Raw genomic sequence first — 14,658 nt, 5'->3', positions numbered from 1 at the left:
TCCAGCATCTTCAACATGCACATAACGGTTGCTGCGGACACAACTTCACAATAGTAAGGTACTGCTAGGTCAGGCGTGACATTAAAGAAATAAAGGGGGAAGGGGAAAGGAGGATGGAGTTCCATCAAATACTCCTGTCTCACTGAGTTTGTGAAGAAGATATGTATGTTAAATTTCAATATGGCATCTAAAAGCTATGAGAAAGCAATGACTGAGGAAAGAGGAATGTAAAAACGACAAAGAACAAAATGGTTACATTTCTGTACAAAACCTAAGTTTGTTTTCTATACAGGCATTAGTAGTCTTGTTAATGATAGCAAGAATGAAGTCAAACAAATCAATGAACAGGACAACTGGTGCAGAGTTTACAGAATTAAAACTAAAAAAACAAAACACTTAGGAAATTACTCAACTTTCCCTGCAAAATGTTCACTACTATTATGTACAAAACATAGCATTGACACTTTTGTAGGCCATCTTTGATTCAATATGTATACTATGTAGCTTTAGATTTGTGGAGATCTTTACGAAATGCATTTTGTAATTTCTAAAATACTAGGTTTTAGCATTTTAATTAAACATCAGCCATATAACAGAACTAATCTCACTTTTCTAAAACACAGTGCATATTAATATGCTGTGTATACAGCATTCATTTCAGTCAGTCAATCAGAAAGTTGGGCAGCTGAAATGTGAAGTAAACATTCATTTGAGATAAAACTGGAAGTGGTAGATTTACATTTTAGTCACAGCACTGCACTTCTCTACTGTGATCTTTTGCTAAAAAATACTAGTACTCTGCCCATTTTCAAAAGTATGTGCTTCATTTCACTTTTAAATTTACTGGTATTTACTACTGTAACCCAGAAGTAATGAACATGGGATGACACAGGAATGCTCAGAACAAATTCAAGGTATTTTCCTGATAGAAATGTGTAGCTGACAGCTTCACAGAATGGCAGGTGCCTCCATATGTGATGGGTTGACCCTGGAGGACACCAGGTGCTCACCAAAGCTGCTCCATCACTCCCCTCCTCAACTGGATATAGGAAAGAAAACATAAAAGGCTCATGCTTCAGGATAAGGACAGGGAGAGATCACACACCAATTACTGCCATGGGCAAAACAGACTTAATTTGGGGAAATCAATTTAACTTATTCATGAACAAATCACAGTAGGATGAGAAATAAATCCAAACCTTAAAAACACCTTCCCTCACCCCTCTCGTCTTCCCAGGCTCAACTTTAGTCATGAATTCTCCAGCTCCTCTCCCTGCAACAGCAGTAGGGATGAGGAATGGAGGTCGTGGTTAGTTCACCACACATTGTCTCAGCTGCTCCTTCCTCCTCAGGGGAGCACTCCTCACACTCTTCAGCTGCTTTCCCACAGCAGACAGTCCTCCACCAACTTCTCCAATGTGAGCCATTCCCATGGGCTGCAGTTTTTCATGAACTGCTCCAGCGTGGGTCCCTTCCACAGGGTCACAGGTCCTGCAGCAAACCTGCTCCAGCATGATCTCTTTTTCCATGGGCCACAGGTCCTGCCAGGATCCTGCTCCAGCACAGGCTTCACACAGGGTCACAGCCTCCTTCAGACATCCCCCTGCTCTGGTGTGGGGTCCTCCATGGGTGGCAGGTGGAGATCTGCTCCATCATGGACCTCCATGGGCTGCAGGGGGAGATCTGTTCCACCATGGACCTCCACTGGTGTAGGTTGATCTCTGCTCCATCATGGACCTCCATTAGTGCAGGTGGATGTCTGCCCCACCATGAACCTCCACGGGCTGCAGGTGGAGATCTGATCCACCACGGACCTCCATGGACTGCAGGGAAATCTCTGCTCTGGGGCCTGGAGCACCTCCTCTCCTGCTTCTGCACTGCCCTTGGTGTCTACAGAGCTGCTTCTCTCACATATTCTCACTCCTATCTCTGGCTGCAGTTTTTCCCGTGCAGTAACTATTTCCCCTCTAAACTCTGTTACCCCAGAGGCACTGCCCCCATCACTGACAGGCTCTGCCTTGGCCAGCAGTGGGTCTGTCTTGTAGCCAGCTGGCATTGACTCCATTGGACATGGGGGAAGCTTCTGGCAGCTTCTCACAGAAGCCACCCCTATCGCCCCCCCATTGCCAAAACCTTGTAATGCAAACCCAATACAATATTTTAGGTCCAACTCGTGAGCACATTAAGGATCTGAAATTTGAGTTATGACTGCAATGTGGTAATCTAGGATGGAATTCTTAATCGGTTTCTCAACACCATCCAGAATAAAGTAGGATATTCCTCCCCCTCCCCCAATTACCACTGCTACTGAAGCTTAACTGATTAAGGTGTTCAATAAGCTCTGCCATTGCTCTCAAAGGCTTAATCACTTGTGTGCACATACACAAATTGCCCTGAGACTAAAAACCTTGGAGTGAAATGTTGCACCATTCCAATACCACTTGATGAATAAAATACAGACAACCTACAACAGAAATCTGACATTTGGGTGGCCAGCAAAATTCCATCCTTTGCTGGTACCACAGTGGGAAAGATCACATGTTCTAACCAAATGGCCCTCTTGTCATTCTATGAGTAGCATAAGTACTTCCAGAAAAGCAAAAATTTGTTCAGGAAGGAATGAAGCCACCACATACTAATGAATTATTATTAAGAATGAAAACAGCAAAAGGATTTCACTTTAAGTTATGAACATTTCAATTTTTTTCATCTGCCCTGCTAACAGACAAGTGTTCAAATGGGGGGGGGGGGGTAGTTTTGATTAGAAGACAATTCAGAATAAATTGAACTTTTAAAATGTCTGGGAAACAGCATGAATTTTACAAATGTATGACTGTTTTAGCCACAAAATTCAATTTATCATGCTATCTGAAGCACAAACAAGGTAGCATCTGTTGCAGCTGAATTCTTTTTACAAGCTGTAAATTAAAGCTGTAAGAGGTAATCTCTGCCCTAAATACACAAAACTTGCAAGAAGCTATTTCAAGTAGGACAGAAAAGAATTACATTTGGTTAACACAAAAGAGACCTCATGGGACAGCTAATGGAAATGAAAGCAGAACTGTAACCATGGGTGTTTATGTTGTCTCCTTATTGAAATACACAAATTGGATGAATAACTTCCATTTAGCTTTGGAAGCTGCAATTCTACTACTGCTGTGATCTCTTTCCAAAACCTAAGTGGAACACAAAAACTTAATAGTGGTCTTCTAATCAAGTTACATTTCAATTGCACATGCATGATGGTTCTATGATGTAAGTTAGATCCATTCACAGATGACATAAAGGAATTGAGCAAATTCTGCTTAAATTACGATTTGCAGGCAATTGCTTCTTCATGTTATGTATTACCCTTTAAAAATAGCACTTCTGGCTATTAAAAAGTCAGAGGATACAACTATCCAGCTAAAAAAGACACAAGAAACCAAGGAAGGAAAAAGCAAATTTAAAAAAAAACAGAAAAATAAAGGCAGAAGGATCCAATCTACTACAACATTGCACTAAACCAGTATGCAAGTAGTGCTCCTGTCAAGAAGACAAGATTCAGCATAGAGCAACTGGGACTGAAGTTAAAAGCAACCATGTCTTCATATGGGGTAGCTCTTCTATTAGCATTAGCTTTGCAGACTTAGGAGCAATGTTAACAGCTGCAGAGCCATGGGTAGGTAAGAAACTACCACCACTCTCTCTGAAACAAAAGAGATGTCGCTGATGAAATTGTGAGTGAAAAGATAATTGTACAAGATGATAGATCCTACACTTTCAGCAACCCTTTTCTGAAATCAGATCATGGCACACATTTGAGTCTTACACAGGAAGGAAGACATTTTCTCCGTAGCACCAAGACTAGATCTAGTGTTTCCAGCCAGAGAGCTTAAGGAATTTGTGGAGTCAGTTCCTTCATATTAGGAAGACCTAGACCTATGACCTAGACTTGAAGGAAAAATTGACACCAATATTACTGTTGCCTTGACTTATTTATCAAGGAATAGGGAAAAAAAAAATAAAGAAAAAGAGGGGAACCATTTTTAACTATCCACTTTATGTGGTTAAATACTTGTTTATATATAGCACAAGAATCTCCTGCAAATCAGCAGAGCCTGGAAAGGGATAAAACATCGAGCCCTTGCACACCTCATGAGAGCAGCATCAAGAGGAATGGAGCAGGTGGCAGCTCAGCAGGATCAGCAGCTGCTCCAAGAAGGGTAGAGAGGCCAGGCTGCCATCCAACAGAGCACGTATCACAATGGGTCTGCAGCAGATTTCTCCACAGCCACCCAGGCACTGCTTTCCTCAGACATCCGAGAGCAGAAGCTTGGTCCCATTGGAACAGATCTGGGCTAGAAGACTCCAGAAGCACTACTAACGTAAAATATTTCAGGCTATTCTCAGAGAACGAAGTCTAGCAGGAAGGCTTCTGGCAACACCTTCCCTGCACACCCTTGTAGCAGGGCACTGCAGACATTGCAATCCCTTCATTTGAACCTGATGTCTGGGCAGCAGTAAAATTCTTGGTTGCATTGACAGCAATTAAATCCAATGGATCTGGTGTAAAATGTATAAAACAAACTACTGCAAGCAGCCATATTCTTTTGGTTTTCCTCAACGAATAGTGAGGAATCTCAGTTCTCTGGAACTGCCCCCCAAGTCTGCCAGGTGAGCCATTTCAGGGAATGGGCTCTGCTTGTTGTTACTTCATTTGGGTAAACAAGGTCATGGTGATGATAACAACGACTTTGTAAAGGAATGTCCAGGCACCATTTTAAAGGCCATTTATATAGGTGCTACATGGGGAATGAAGTACAATGAAAATGCAAAATGAAGCAGGATTTTTTTCTGGATAGATATTGCAAACTCAAAGCATACATTCAGATAGAGCTGGCTGACAGGATTTTTTCCTAATGTGTGCTTGAATTAATTCATGTACACATCAGAACAGACTGAAGGTGTTTTTAAAGGAACACTTTACTAAACCTCACTTTAACAGAAACACAATACACCAATTACTATGGAAATTCTTGCCAAAATGTTTTAGCATTAATTCTGAAAGGCCTGGCAGTAAGGTGAAACATTGAACTCATACCAATTTACAACATCTGAATTACACGGCAGAATTCCTTGGCTATCAGAGCATTATATTTATATAATTATATATACAGAGTATTGCTGTATGACTGCACAGAGTTAGACAACACAAAGACAGCAACTACAGTGCGCTATTCTCTTTGAGTCACCTCATTTATTGCATTTCAGTGTTGAAAGTCAAACAAATGAGAGCACTAAACAAGCAACAGTGCTAATCTATCTCTTCATCTGAATTTTGAATAGATTATGCTTCCCTAATGATTTCAGATACTCAGCCTGATTGTTACTCAAATAGCATGTGTGGGACATTATATTAATTGTGATCAAGAACTGTCTATGTACACCAAATAACTCTGCTGTATAATTTGCTCTTACTTCACTTACAGAGAAAGTAGAGTGCTTTATGCAGCAAAATCTCATATTTTTAAAAACTATTCAATCATTTTCTATCATCATATCAAATCGATAATTAAGTGTGGAAGACAAGCACAGATTAATGGGCTCCAGTAAGGCTTTTACAACTAAGCTTCATCAGAGTTTAAAAACCAGCCCAAATACTGTTTAGTAGACAGACAACGAATCTTCTGTATGTGGCTCCCACCTGTGATCCATCAGACAGAACTCTGCACTAAAACTCAGGACACTTGGTTCACATCATGACCTTTGACAACACACCTCACATTTACATAGAACAAAACCAAAAAGGCTTGACTTCTGAGAGCTAAGATTAGAAGACAACAGGATAAGCAGCAAGAAGGCTGCTACACTTTGCTAGCGGAAATTCCCCTTTTCACTTCCCTATAAAATACTAACAAACCCTAAACAATCTATTTCCATGATGCATCCCTGCTTCAATTTCTTGCAACTTCTACTCTCACCACTCTTGCATGCAACTCTAATGTGGTACTATTCAGTTTTTCTGCACTTCCTCCTTATTCCAGATGAAGCCAAACTTCTTCCTTGCACAAGATGGAAATATTCCTTTCCTGGAAGTCACCCACTGAAGTAGTCTTCTCTATGTGGGATGCCTGAACCCTTGGACTTGGAAAGGTCTATTATCAAATGAGTCCTGGGACTGCAGGAGATAGAAGGATGGTCCTATGGTTAAGGCAGTTCAGTGCCTTCCTGTGAGACCTGACTGACTTGATCTTTACCTCTTCAGTGCTGGAGCTCTTAGTCTTAAGCAAACTAAACTTCCTCACAGTTGATTACTAAATATTCTGTGCATCCATCTGCCGAGATTCATACTCACAGAAATGCTGATAATACAGAAACGTACATCTGAAGACACTGGGAAGTCTATTTTCGTAATAAAAATTTCAATAGCTCCCAGTGCTCTGGACATTTAAAAGACCATACAAAATTAAAGTGTCAATTTTAGCTTTAAATCTCTCTATACCTCATTTTCTTCTCTGTAAAATGAAGATAAATTATTTCCTCTTTTAGCATGTTCTTTTCACAGCATCTCTGTGATACTTGTGAAACCCATGCTACAGCAGAAAACTTAGTTTTAGAAATTATCTTTTCAGGAGAAAATTTAAATCATTCACTAAATAGAGCATCAGGTGAGGTATGGAAAGGTTGCTATACTTTTTTTGTTGTTGTTTTTAACTCTGGCTATTCAAATGTAACTATCAGTGCAGGAACCACACTCCTGTTCTGTTTGCTGAACACTTTAAAATCTGTACTTCAACACTATCCTAATGCTGAACTAATTTTCATTCCTATATTTCCCAGCTTCTGGGCATTTACAGTGCCTCTCTGCTCTCCCAAAGCTCAGCAAGGTTTATATCGCAGGGAGGGGAAACCCACATTAAAGGGCATGGAAATGAGAAATATTTTTGGAATATTAAAAACCACTGATTTTGGTTTAAAGTTCAGATTGAACTTTCACAGTAATTTACATTTTGTGTGCTCCTGTTCATCCTTTCTCAATTAAAACTTGTACATCTGCCAATAAAGATTTAGAGATCAGCAGTTCCTTTATCACATTTGCTTGAGTTACTTATTTCTAAATCATATGCCCATTTCATTTACTCACTACACAGTGGTGCCTGAAGGATTGATTAAAGACCATGGGTTTTGTTGCCAGTGCCTGACAACTATGCTAAAAGCTCTTAAAAGGAGGAAGGAATGGACCCAGTGCCATGAAAATAATGCGCTGAAATATTTAAATCTTAAAATGAAAGTATTTTGCAGCAAGACAGATGCACTTGCTCTGACAAAACTGAGGCTGTGGAAAGCATGGCCTGCTGAAAACAAATCCTGAGGGTTAAAAGAAGATGAACATCAAAGTACCAGCTTAAACTGAAAAGCTTTAAATATTCCAGTATCCAAGAACCAGAAAGAATATTCAGTTTGGTTACAGCTTTCTAAAGAAACATTGTCTTCATTTCAGATTAAGCATGAAAACTCATCATGGAAAGACATGGCAGGGAGCAAGGAGTTAAGGTGTAAAGGGAAACAGAACAGAGTGCTGCAGGGTAGGCATTCCTGTGATCATACTGATAAAGTAAAGCAGTCTGAATCTCCTTGCTTGTTTCAGAGAATTATGTGCTCAGCTGCGAACAACTCTTCCTGCTTATTTGCAACACTGAAAGATTTGAAGTCTATCTCTGACTTACTTCTACTGTAGGTTTTTCTTTTTTTTTTTTTGTTGAGGCAGCCATGCCTTAACCAGCTGCACAGCACATCTTAAAGGATATAAACCTTTCATCCACTTTGGCAAAACCTCAAACTACAATGACTGGAATATTTAAGCAAAGAGGAGAAATCAAAGAATTTCATCTGACTCTCTTAGAGAGTCCCCAGGATAAAATGAATCCCTAGAATATTAGGAGTACTCATGCAACCTGTTCAGTGAACCCTCTCATGGTATCTGTAAATTAATGTCCTGGCTGAACAATGCTTTATTTTGTTCATTTATTATTTTATTATTATTTTCCACAGTAGAGGTACCAGGAAAGATAAAATACACCCACCAAGAAAGTGCACATCTTGGGTATGTTTTTATTTTATTATTCAAATTGACATTTTCTGACCTACACCCTCAGTTTCCTATACTTAGCAAAGCTGCTTCACTAGAGCCTCTGCCTGTATAAGTAAGCATGTGGAAATAGCACACTATGAAAGTTACCCAGCCGTAACAGCTATAGGAGACATCTGAAAGCCATTCAATTAAAAATTCCTGCTTTTTAAATGAGTCTCAAGATATTTTGGTAATCAGCTTACAATCATGGACTATTTAAAGGAGGCAGTACTGAAACTACAGTAAGAAAGGTATGCTTATATGGAAGCTTTTCTGTGTGGTTGGTTGGTTGGTTGGGGGTCCCCCCCCCCAAAAAAAAAAACACAAACTATTTTAGATTCTGCAGTGGGTTAGGAAAATGCATAATTTGATGGCTGTTCTTTGTTACCATCTATTACTAGCATTAGTTATGCTCAGGACTTAAAACTATGTTTATTGTACTGGTGAAAATTGTGGCATAACATTAATGTGAAAGTACACAAATATTTACGTGCCAGTAAAAGTCCTAGGGCCAAACACTGACCATGATTCAGTCACTATGTCCTTAATTCCGTGTCAAGCTGAGTACAATTATTTGGCCCTTCCTTTCTTTCCCCTCCAAGTTATAACTGAAGGAAACCAAGCACCTGGACCCAAAGAAGTTGGAAAGGAGGAGGAGCACCCAGGAAGAGGAGCTTTTCAGTCCAGACAGCCACTTTTTAATGGTGTACTTCGACAAGTAACGTAGTTATTTCAGCAACCTGGAAAAAGTATCTTTCGGCAAGAGTGAACTGCATCTGCAGCCAGTAGACTTTGCTGGTAAAGCCAGCATAGATTAGATCTAAATATCTCTTTCTATACCAACCCCCTCTTATCTTTATCTTCCCTCCAGCAGATTCTTATACTTTATTCAGATGTCAAACCACCCCTTAAAAGTTGGCCTAAGTAGCCCAATAGAAAAGATGTAGGCTTGTCTTGGATCTCCTTTTTGCAAAGGAAGTATCTGGGAATTCCTGCAGCCTCAGATGAGTTTAGTCAACTATTAAAAACTTTATGCAAAACCAGGAAGGAGGGAGAATGGAAAAATTTTCTCCCATATAGTTTGATTAATACATCTCAAACCAAACTTCCATCTCAGCAACAATTTGCAAATTAAGCAAGTCACAGTTTTGAGCAAAGGAGAAATAGGTAGTCATAGCAAAAGTAAAACTGCAGTTAGAAATTGTAGCTGGAATTCACACCCCAAGGTAGAACTGAGATGTCCAAAGAAAATTCATATGAAGTGAATTGTTCCTTCCCTAAAAAAATCCATTCAGTAAGTAAATAAAAAATGAAACTTAACATTCTAAATCCTTTCTTCAAGATTTTGCTGTTGGCTTTGGAAAGAAAGAGGATCCTCCTAATTCGTTCTCCTTCTTAAGACAATGTGATATTTCTGTGTTTCCCAGTCAACAAAAAGGTCTTTCTGGTAAGATGAAAACCACTGGTAGTAACCAGCAAATTAATCAGATTCATGCGGTGTGGTCTGGTTAAGGTTTCTGAACTCAGAAAATAATAAGGGTTTCCTGTTTGAGGAGTGAGGGTTTCAGCTATGGATCAGCAAATCCAGGACATTTCCAAACTCTATATAGAAAAATGAATCATCAGTCCTTTGACACCACATGGACTGTTTTTCCTGTGATAGCACAAGATCCCCCTCTCCTGTTATTTCTAGTTCTTCAAATACAGATAAACAAACCAGTTCTAACTTATTCACTTTCTCAATAACAAAAAACATGTCTGTGCAAGTAAATATAAACATGCAAAATGAGTATATAGAAATAATAGTCTTTATTGTTATTACTATGTCCTACATCTTTTGAAGAAGTTCTTTTCATCAAAATAAATCTGATGCTTTCTCCTGGAGAATTAATATTCCATAAAAGGTCAAAATGCACTAACATCTTTGTAATAAATGTAAATACATTTTCCCAGTCCTTTAAGAAAAAAGTTTACATATCATAAAAGTATGCCTATTGTTCTGTTAAAACACACACACACACACACACACACACACACACACACAAAACCAAACCTACAACAACCCCAAATTCCTTTGACAGGCTCTCCAAATAAAAGATGACACTTTTGCAAAAGGGCAGAAAATGTGATTTCCCAGAATATGAGTGGCTAACATCTCAACATAGCCTGTGTCACGATTACCATTTGTGCTGCAGTATTTTTCAAATATCTCTTCTTATAGCTCTGTGTTTTTACAGACAAATCCAGGCAAAGGAAAGGCACTATTACAGCAGAATCAATGAAAGGAGCAACAGCAGAAGTCAGATGCTTTACAGGTCTTAGATCTCAGTGCCTTAGGTGTCTAGCTCCCACTGAAATCAAATGTCAGCCAGTGAAATTTGCTTAAGAACATGTGACAGGGTTCTTCATACAGACCTAGACCAATATCAGGCTTATACTCTACCCTAGCATTTTTAAATACATGATTAAATGAACATTCTTTGCCAACTTCAGCACAGAAAGGTAAAGAATCAAATTTATCTACATCCATTTTCTCCTGATACCCCAGAAAAATAATTAAGCAGGTGAAAAAACTTGCATCTAGAACTGTTGCCATCTGCTTATATACATGGACAAGAGGAGAAAAAGGAACAAAGGAAATGTCTAGTGCATTTACTGTTAAACAAGAAACCAATGATCAAACACAAACAGACTGCTTGGCTACAACACGTATGTGCATGCCTGGCCCTACCTTTAGAGTAAACTGGAGAACTGGGGAAGTCATTCCTACTTTCTGCCCATAAATTATGTTCTGCAGTTCTCCTTAGCTCTCTCAAATACACACGGATTTTGTTTTACAGGATCAGGAAAATTGGTTATATCTGCCTTAATGCATGGGGGGCTAGTATTCTACCTTCAGCATGAAGTTGTATTTGTGTCCCTATAGCTGGAAGGAGAGACTTGGACTGCAATAAAAGATGTCCAGATACAAGCTGGTTTTGCTTGTCTCAACTAGAAAAACATTGAGGCAACTCATAAAGAAAAGCTTATAGGGTTTTATATACACCTTGATCTTCCCTTTCCACCATATTCTCCATCTTTTATATCATGTTAGAGAGTGCCCCGGATTGCTCATCAGTGTAAATGATCTCTTCAGATAGCTCAAAAGTCTCTTGAGGTAACTCCCAAGCAAAGGAAGCATTTTACTGAATAAACTAACAATGTTCAAGATCTCTACTTTACAGCTCACAGCTGCTCCATCCCCACTGTGCCATGTTCACATCAGTTTTCTGTTCCTTGCTGCATAAAGTACGATTTCTTTCTAATATTTGTACTCAAAACAATAATTACAGTGAGATACTACTTGACCTGTGAGAAAACTTATCTGTATATCAGATTTTTTTTTTAATTCAACACAATTGAGTAGCAATCAATAATAATAGCTATTGGTCTCTATGAAGGAACATGACAGCTTTCTGATATCACCAGAATCACCATCAGTGCTAACTAGTAGTAGTCTGATCATGTGTTTGTCCTGTTATAAGGGACACTCTATAAGGGAAAGCTAATGTTTTTAGCTCAATGATTGCACACATAACCTTGCAAATGTAGCACAGAGCATAAAACAAAATGGTAACTTCTTTAGCCTGCAAATACACTGGGGAGTGAGCAGGGCAGAATTTGAATACCCATGATCTTCTCAGCACAGGCTTTAATGTTGACTTTATATTCCACTGCTAGTTTTTTTAATAGTGATGTGCTATTCAGTGCTATTAAATTTATGGTTGATAATTCAGCACAAACAACTAATACATCCATTTGTTTTGTTAGCTAACAGCAGAATAAGCAAGTGGGTGCACTTAAAACTTGACAGAATGGAAAGCTGAGTTTATAGTTCCCTGATGTCAAAAAAAACAGCTCTATGTTCACTCCCAAGGGAAAAGTAAAAAGGCATTCCACATGCCAAAAGCCTTAACTGACCCTGAGCATGCAAGAACTCAAACTGGTCCCAGTGGTGACACCTGCTGCTCCCTATGCAATTACAGAAGCCTTCAGCTTTTCCCCACACTGACTTCTACAATGCAGTTATGGCCTCTAAACACAAATATCCATGACAAGTTGAAACCTGACTTCAGACTGTTTAGACAAATAAGCAAAAAGCCTTTAATATTAAGCTACACAACTACCACTAATATTGGTACTAGTTGCATTACTTATACTTAATAACTTAAAGGTTTGAATTATAATTTAGTTTTAATTGATACAAGCTTTAGGTTGAAAAAATGCTACTGAAATAAAGAGGTTAAAGCATTGCTTATTTCACTGTATTTATTATAGAAAGCACTTTCACCATCTCAGGGCTGCTGGTGGATTTCAGTGAGGCTGAGATAACAGAAGTTTCTAAGGAGTCTAAGGTGAATAGTGTAGGTTATAATCACATTCATCACATTCTCCCCACACAGACAGTATCAGAAGTTCAGTGTCTGCCCATGGGGCTTCCCTCCGATTTAAAAAATGTTTGTGGGGGTTTTGCTGGGCTTTGGTTGGGCTTTTTGTTTGTGTGGGTGGCTTTTGGTTTCTTCCCCTCCCCTCCTTCCCACCCTGAAATTACACCTTTTTCAGTCTTCAAAACGTTCAGACTGTTGTATACAAGAACTTTCTTTTTATGAACTACTGTTGTAAACTACAAACCTATAAAATCTACTACCACATATTAAATAATCAGCATATGCCAGAAAACACATTCATCACAGCAACTGGTTTGTATTCCTATACCTGCATGACGGCTTGGTATTTTTTGGTTTGTATTCCCATACCTGCATGACGGCTTGGTATATTATATCCATCAGCTGGCACAACATGCTGCATGACACAAAGGCAATGTTCCACATCAAGAATGCCTTTCACAAATTTATTTGGCTTGACCAACTATGCATTAAGTTCAATCCAACAACAGATAGATCAAAAAAGCATCATATTCGGGTAGGCAGAGCAGTATACAGTCATCTTGATATACTTACATGTAACATAACAGCTAGCTTAGAGACATCTCTATGGAAATGGAAAAATTATGGGAAATCTGGAAGGTTGAAAATAATGTTCAAAAAACCCATATTTTTAAACAATGAGAAAATATGCTAGAATAAGGCCTCTGTTAATCTAATTGGAAAGCTATGCATTTTGCCTTTGTATTATGCCAGCCATACATTATTGCGTAAGAGCTGCATTGTTTTTACAGTACACAATGTGGTGATACAATGATCCAATCTTTCCCTGCTCAAGTCAGAAAACTTTCCACCTGTTTTCAGATTAAATGAGCATAAAAATTTCAGACATGCCTTGTCTAGCTCTTCCCATATATTTATGCAACCATTTAAAGAAATGATGAACAAATTTTTGTGAAACTTTTAAAGAAACACAACACTAATATGAAACCACATCTGAATCTAGGCCATTCAAAACCTTTTGTGAAATTTAGAAGTCTTCAGGTTATAAAAGCACATTTTCTTCACCCAGCATTATAGTTTATACCAGCAGTGATAAAGCATAACAACATATTATGCTTTTCAAAACCTAGTTTGTGGTGGCAGAGACAACGGCAGCCCCTGAATTAGCTTGCCAGAGTGGGTGTCACAGACACAATTTTGAAATATACAGGAACCTAGGAGCCAAATTCCTAATAGTTTCATAACCTTTCCTGGAGCAAAGATAGGCCAAAAAATATGAGCTTTACAAACACCTGAGGGAACCATTTCATGGTCTCCACAAACATATAGTAGGTGCAAGAGAAAGCAGAAGACCGGAGAATGTTCAAGAAAGTTTTTTAGATTAAAATACAGGTGTTTTGGAGAAACCAAAGAACACCAAGATTTAGAATCTAAGCAAAGAATACAGAAATAGGTAGGAACAAATTATAGGGACACAGAAATATACTGTAAAGAATCAGCAGGATTAAAAAGGGTTCCAGGAAAGGCAAAGCACAAAGAAGAGACAAGTCCCTTTTCTTTCAGTCTAAATGCTTGATTCATATGGGAATATGGGAAATAAGGAAGATAAATAAGTTTCTTCCCCAAGTACATCAGCTCAGGAATACTAAGGTTGCCACAATCCCTTTCCAGTCCCACAAATTCACCGTGATTAGAAGAAGTCGAGCAAGAAACCTGTGAGTTGGGCTGCAGCTGTTCTCAACATGGAGCACCAAGGCAAAGGAAGCCTCAGGCAATGGAACTGCATTGACAAGAAACTAAATGGAAAGTGTTGTATTAATTACCATGAAACAGATAAGCTCAAGGAGTCGATGCCAGCAAGATCCTGTCATTTTCTGTGCTTCAAAGAGCTGAGTGCATCTGCTTTGTTTCATGCCAGCTACCACTGGTAAATCTTTCTGCAGACTTCATGAAGAAAACACAACTAGAATATTTTAGGTTTAAAATGAAAATTAATGTTTTCATTAATGTTTTCATTAAAATTTAATGTTAATATTTCAAAAAGCATTTCAAGAACTTTTCTCCTCTCCATGACAATCTTCAGAAGAAAAAAAAAAAATAAACAACAAAATATCCATG

This window comes from Pezoporus occidentalis, unplaced genomic scaffold (assembly GCF_034315485.1).
Source record: "Pezoporus occidentalis ecotype Australia unplaced genomic scaffold, CSIRO_AGI_Poc_V1 ctg15, whole genome shotgun sequence".
NCBI lineage: Eukaryota > Metazoa > Chordata > Aves > Psittaciformes > Psittacidae > Pezoporus > Pezoporus occidentalis.
This window is presented reverse-complemented; position numbering follows the sequence as displayed.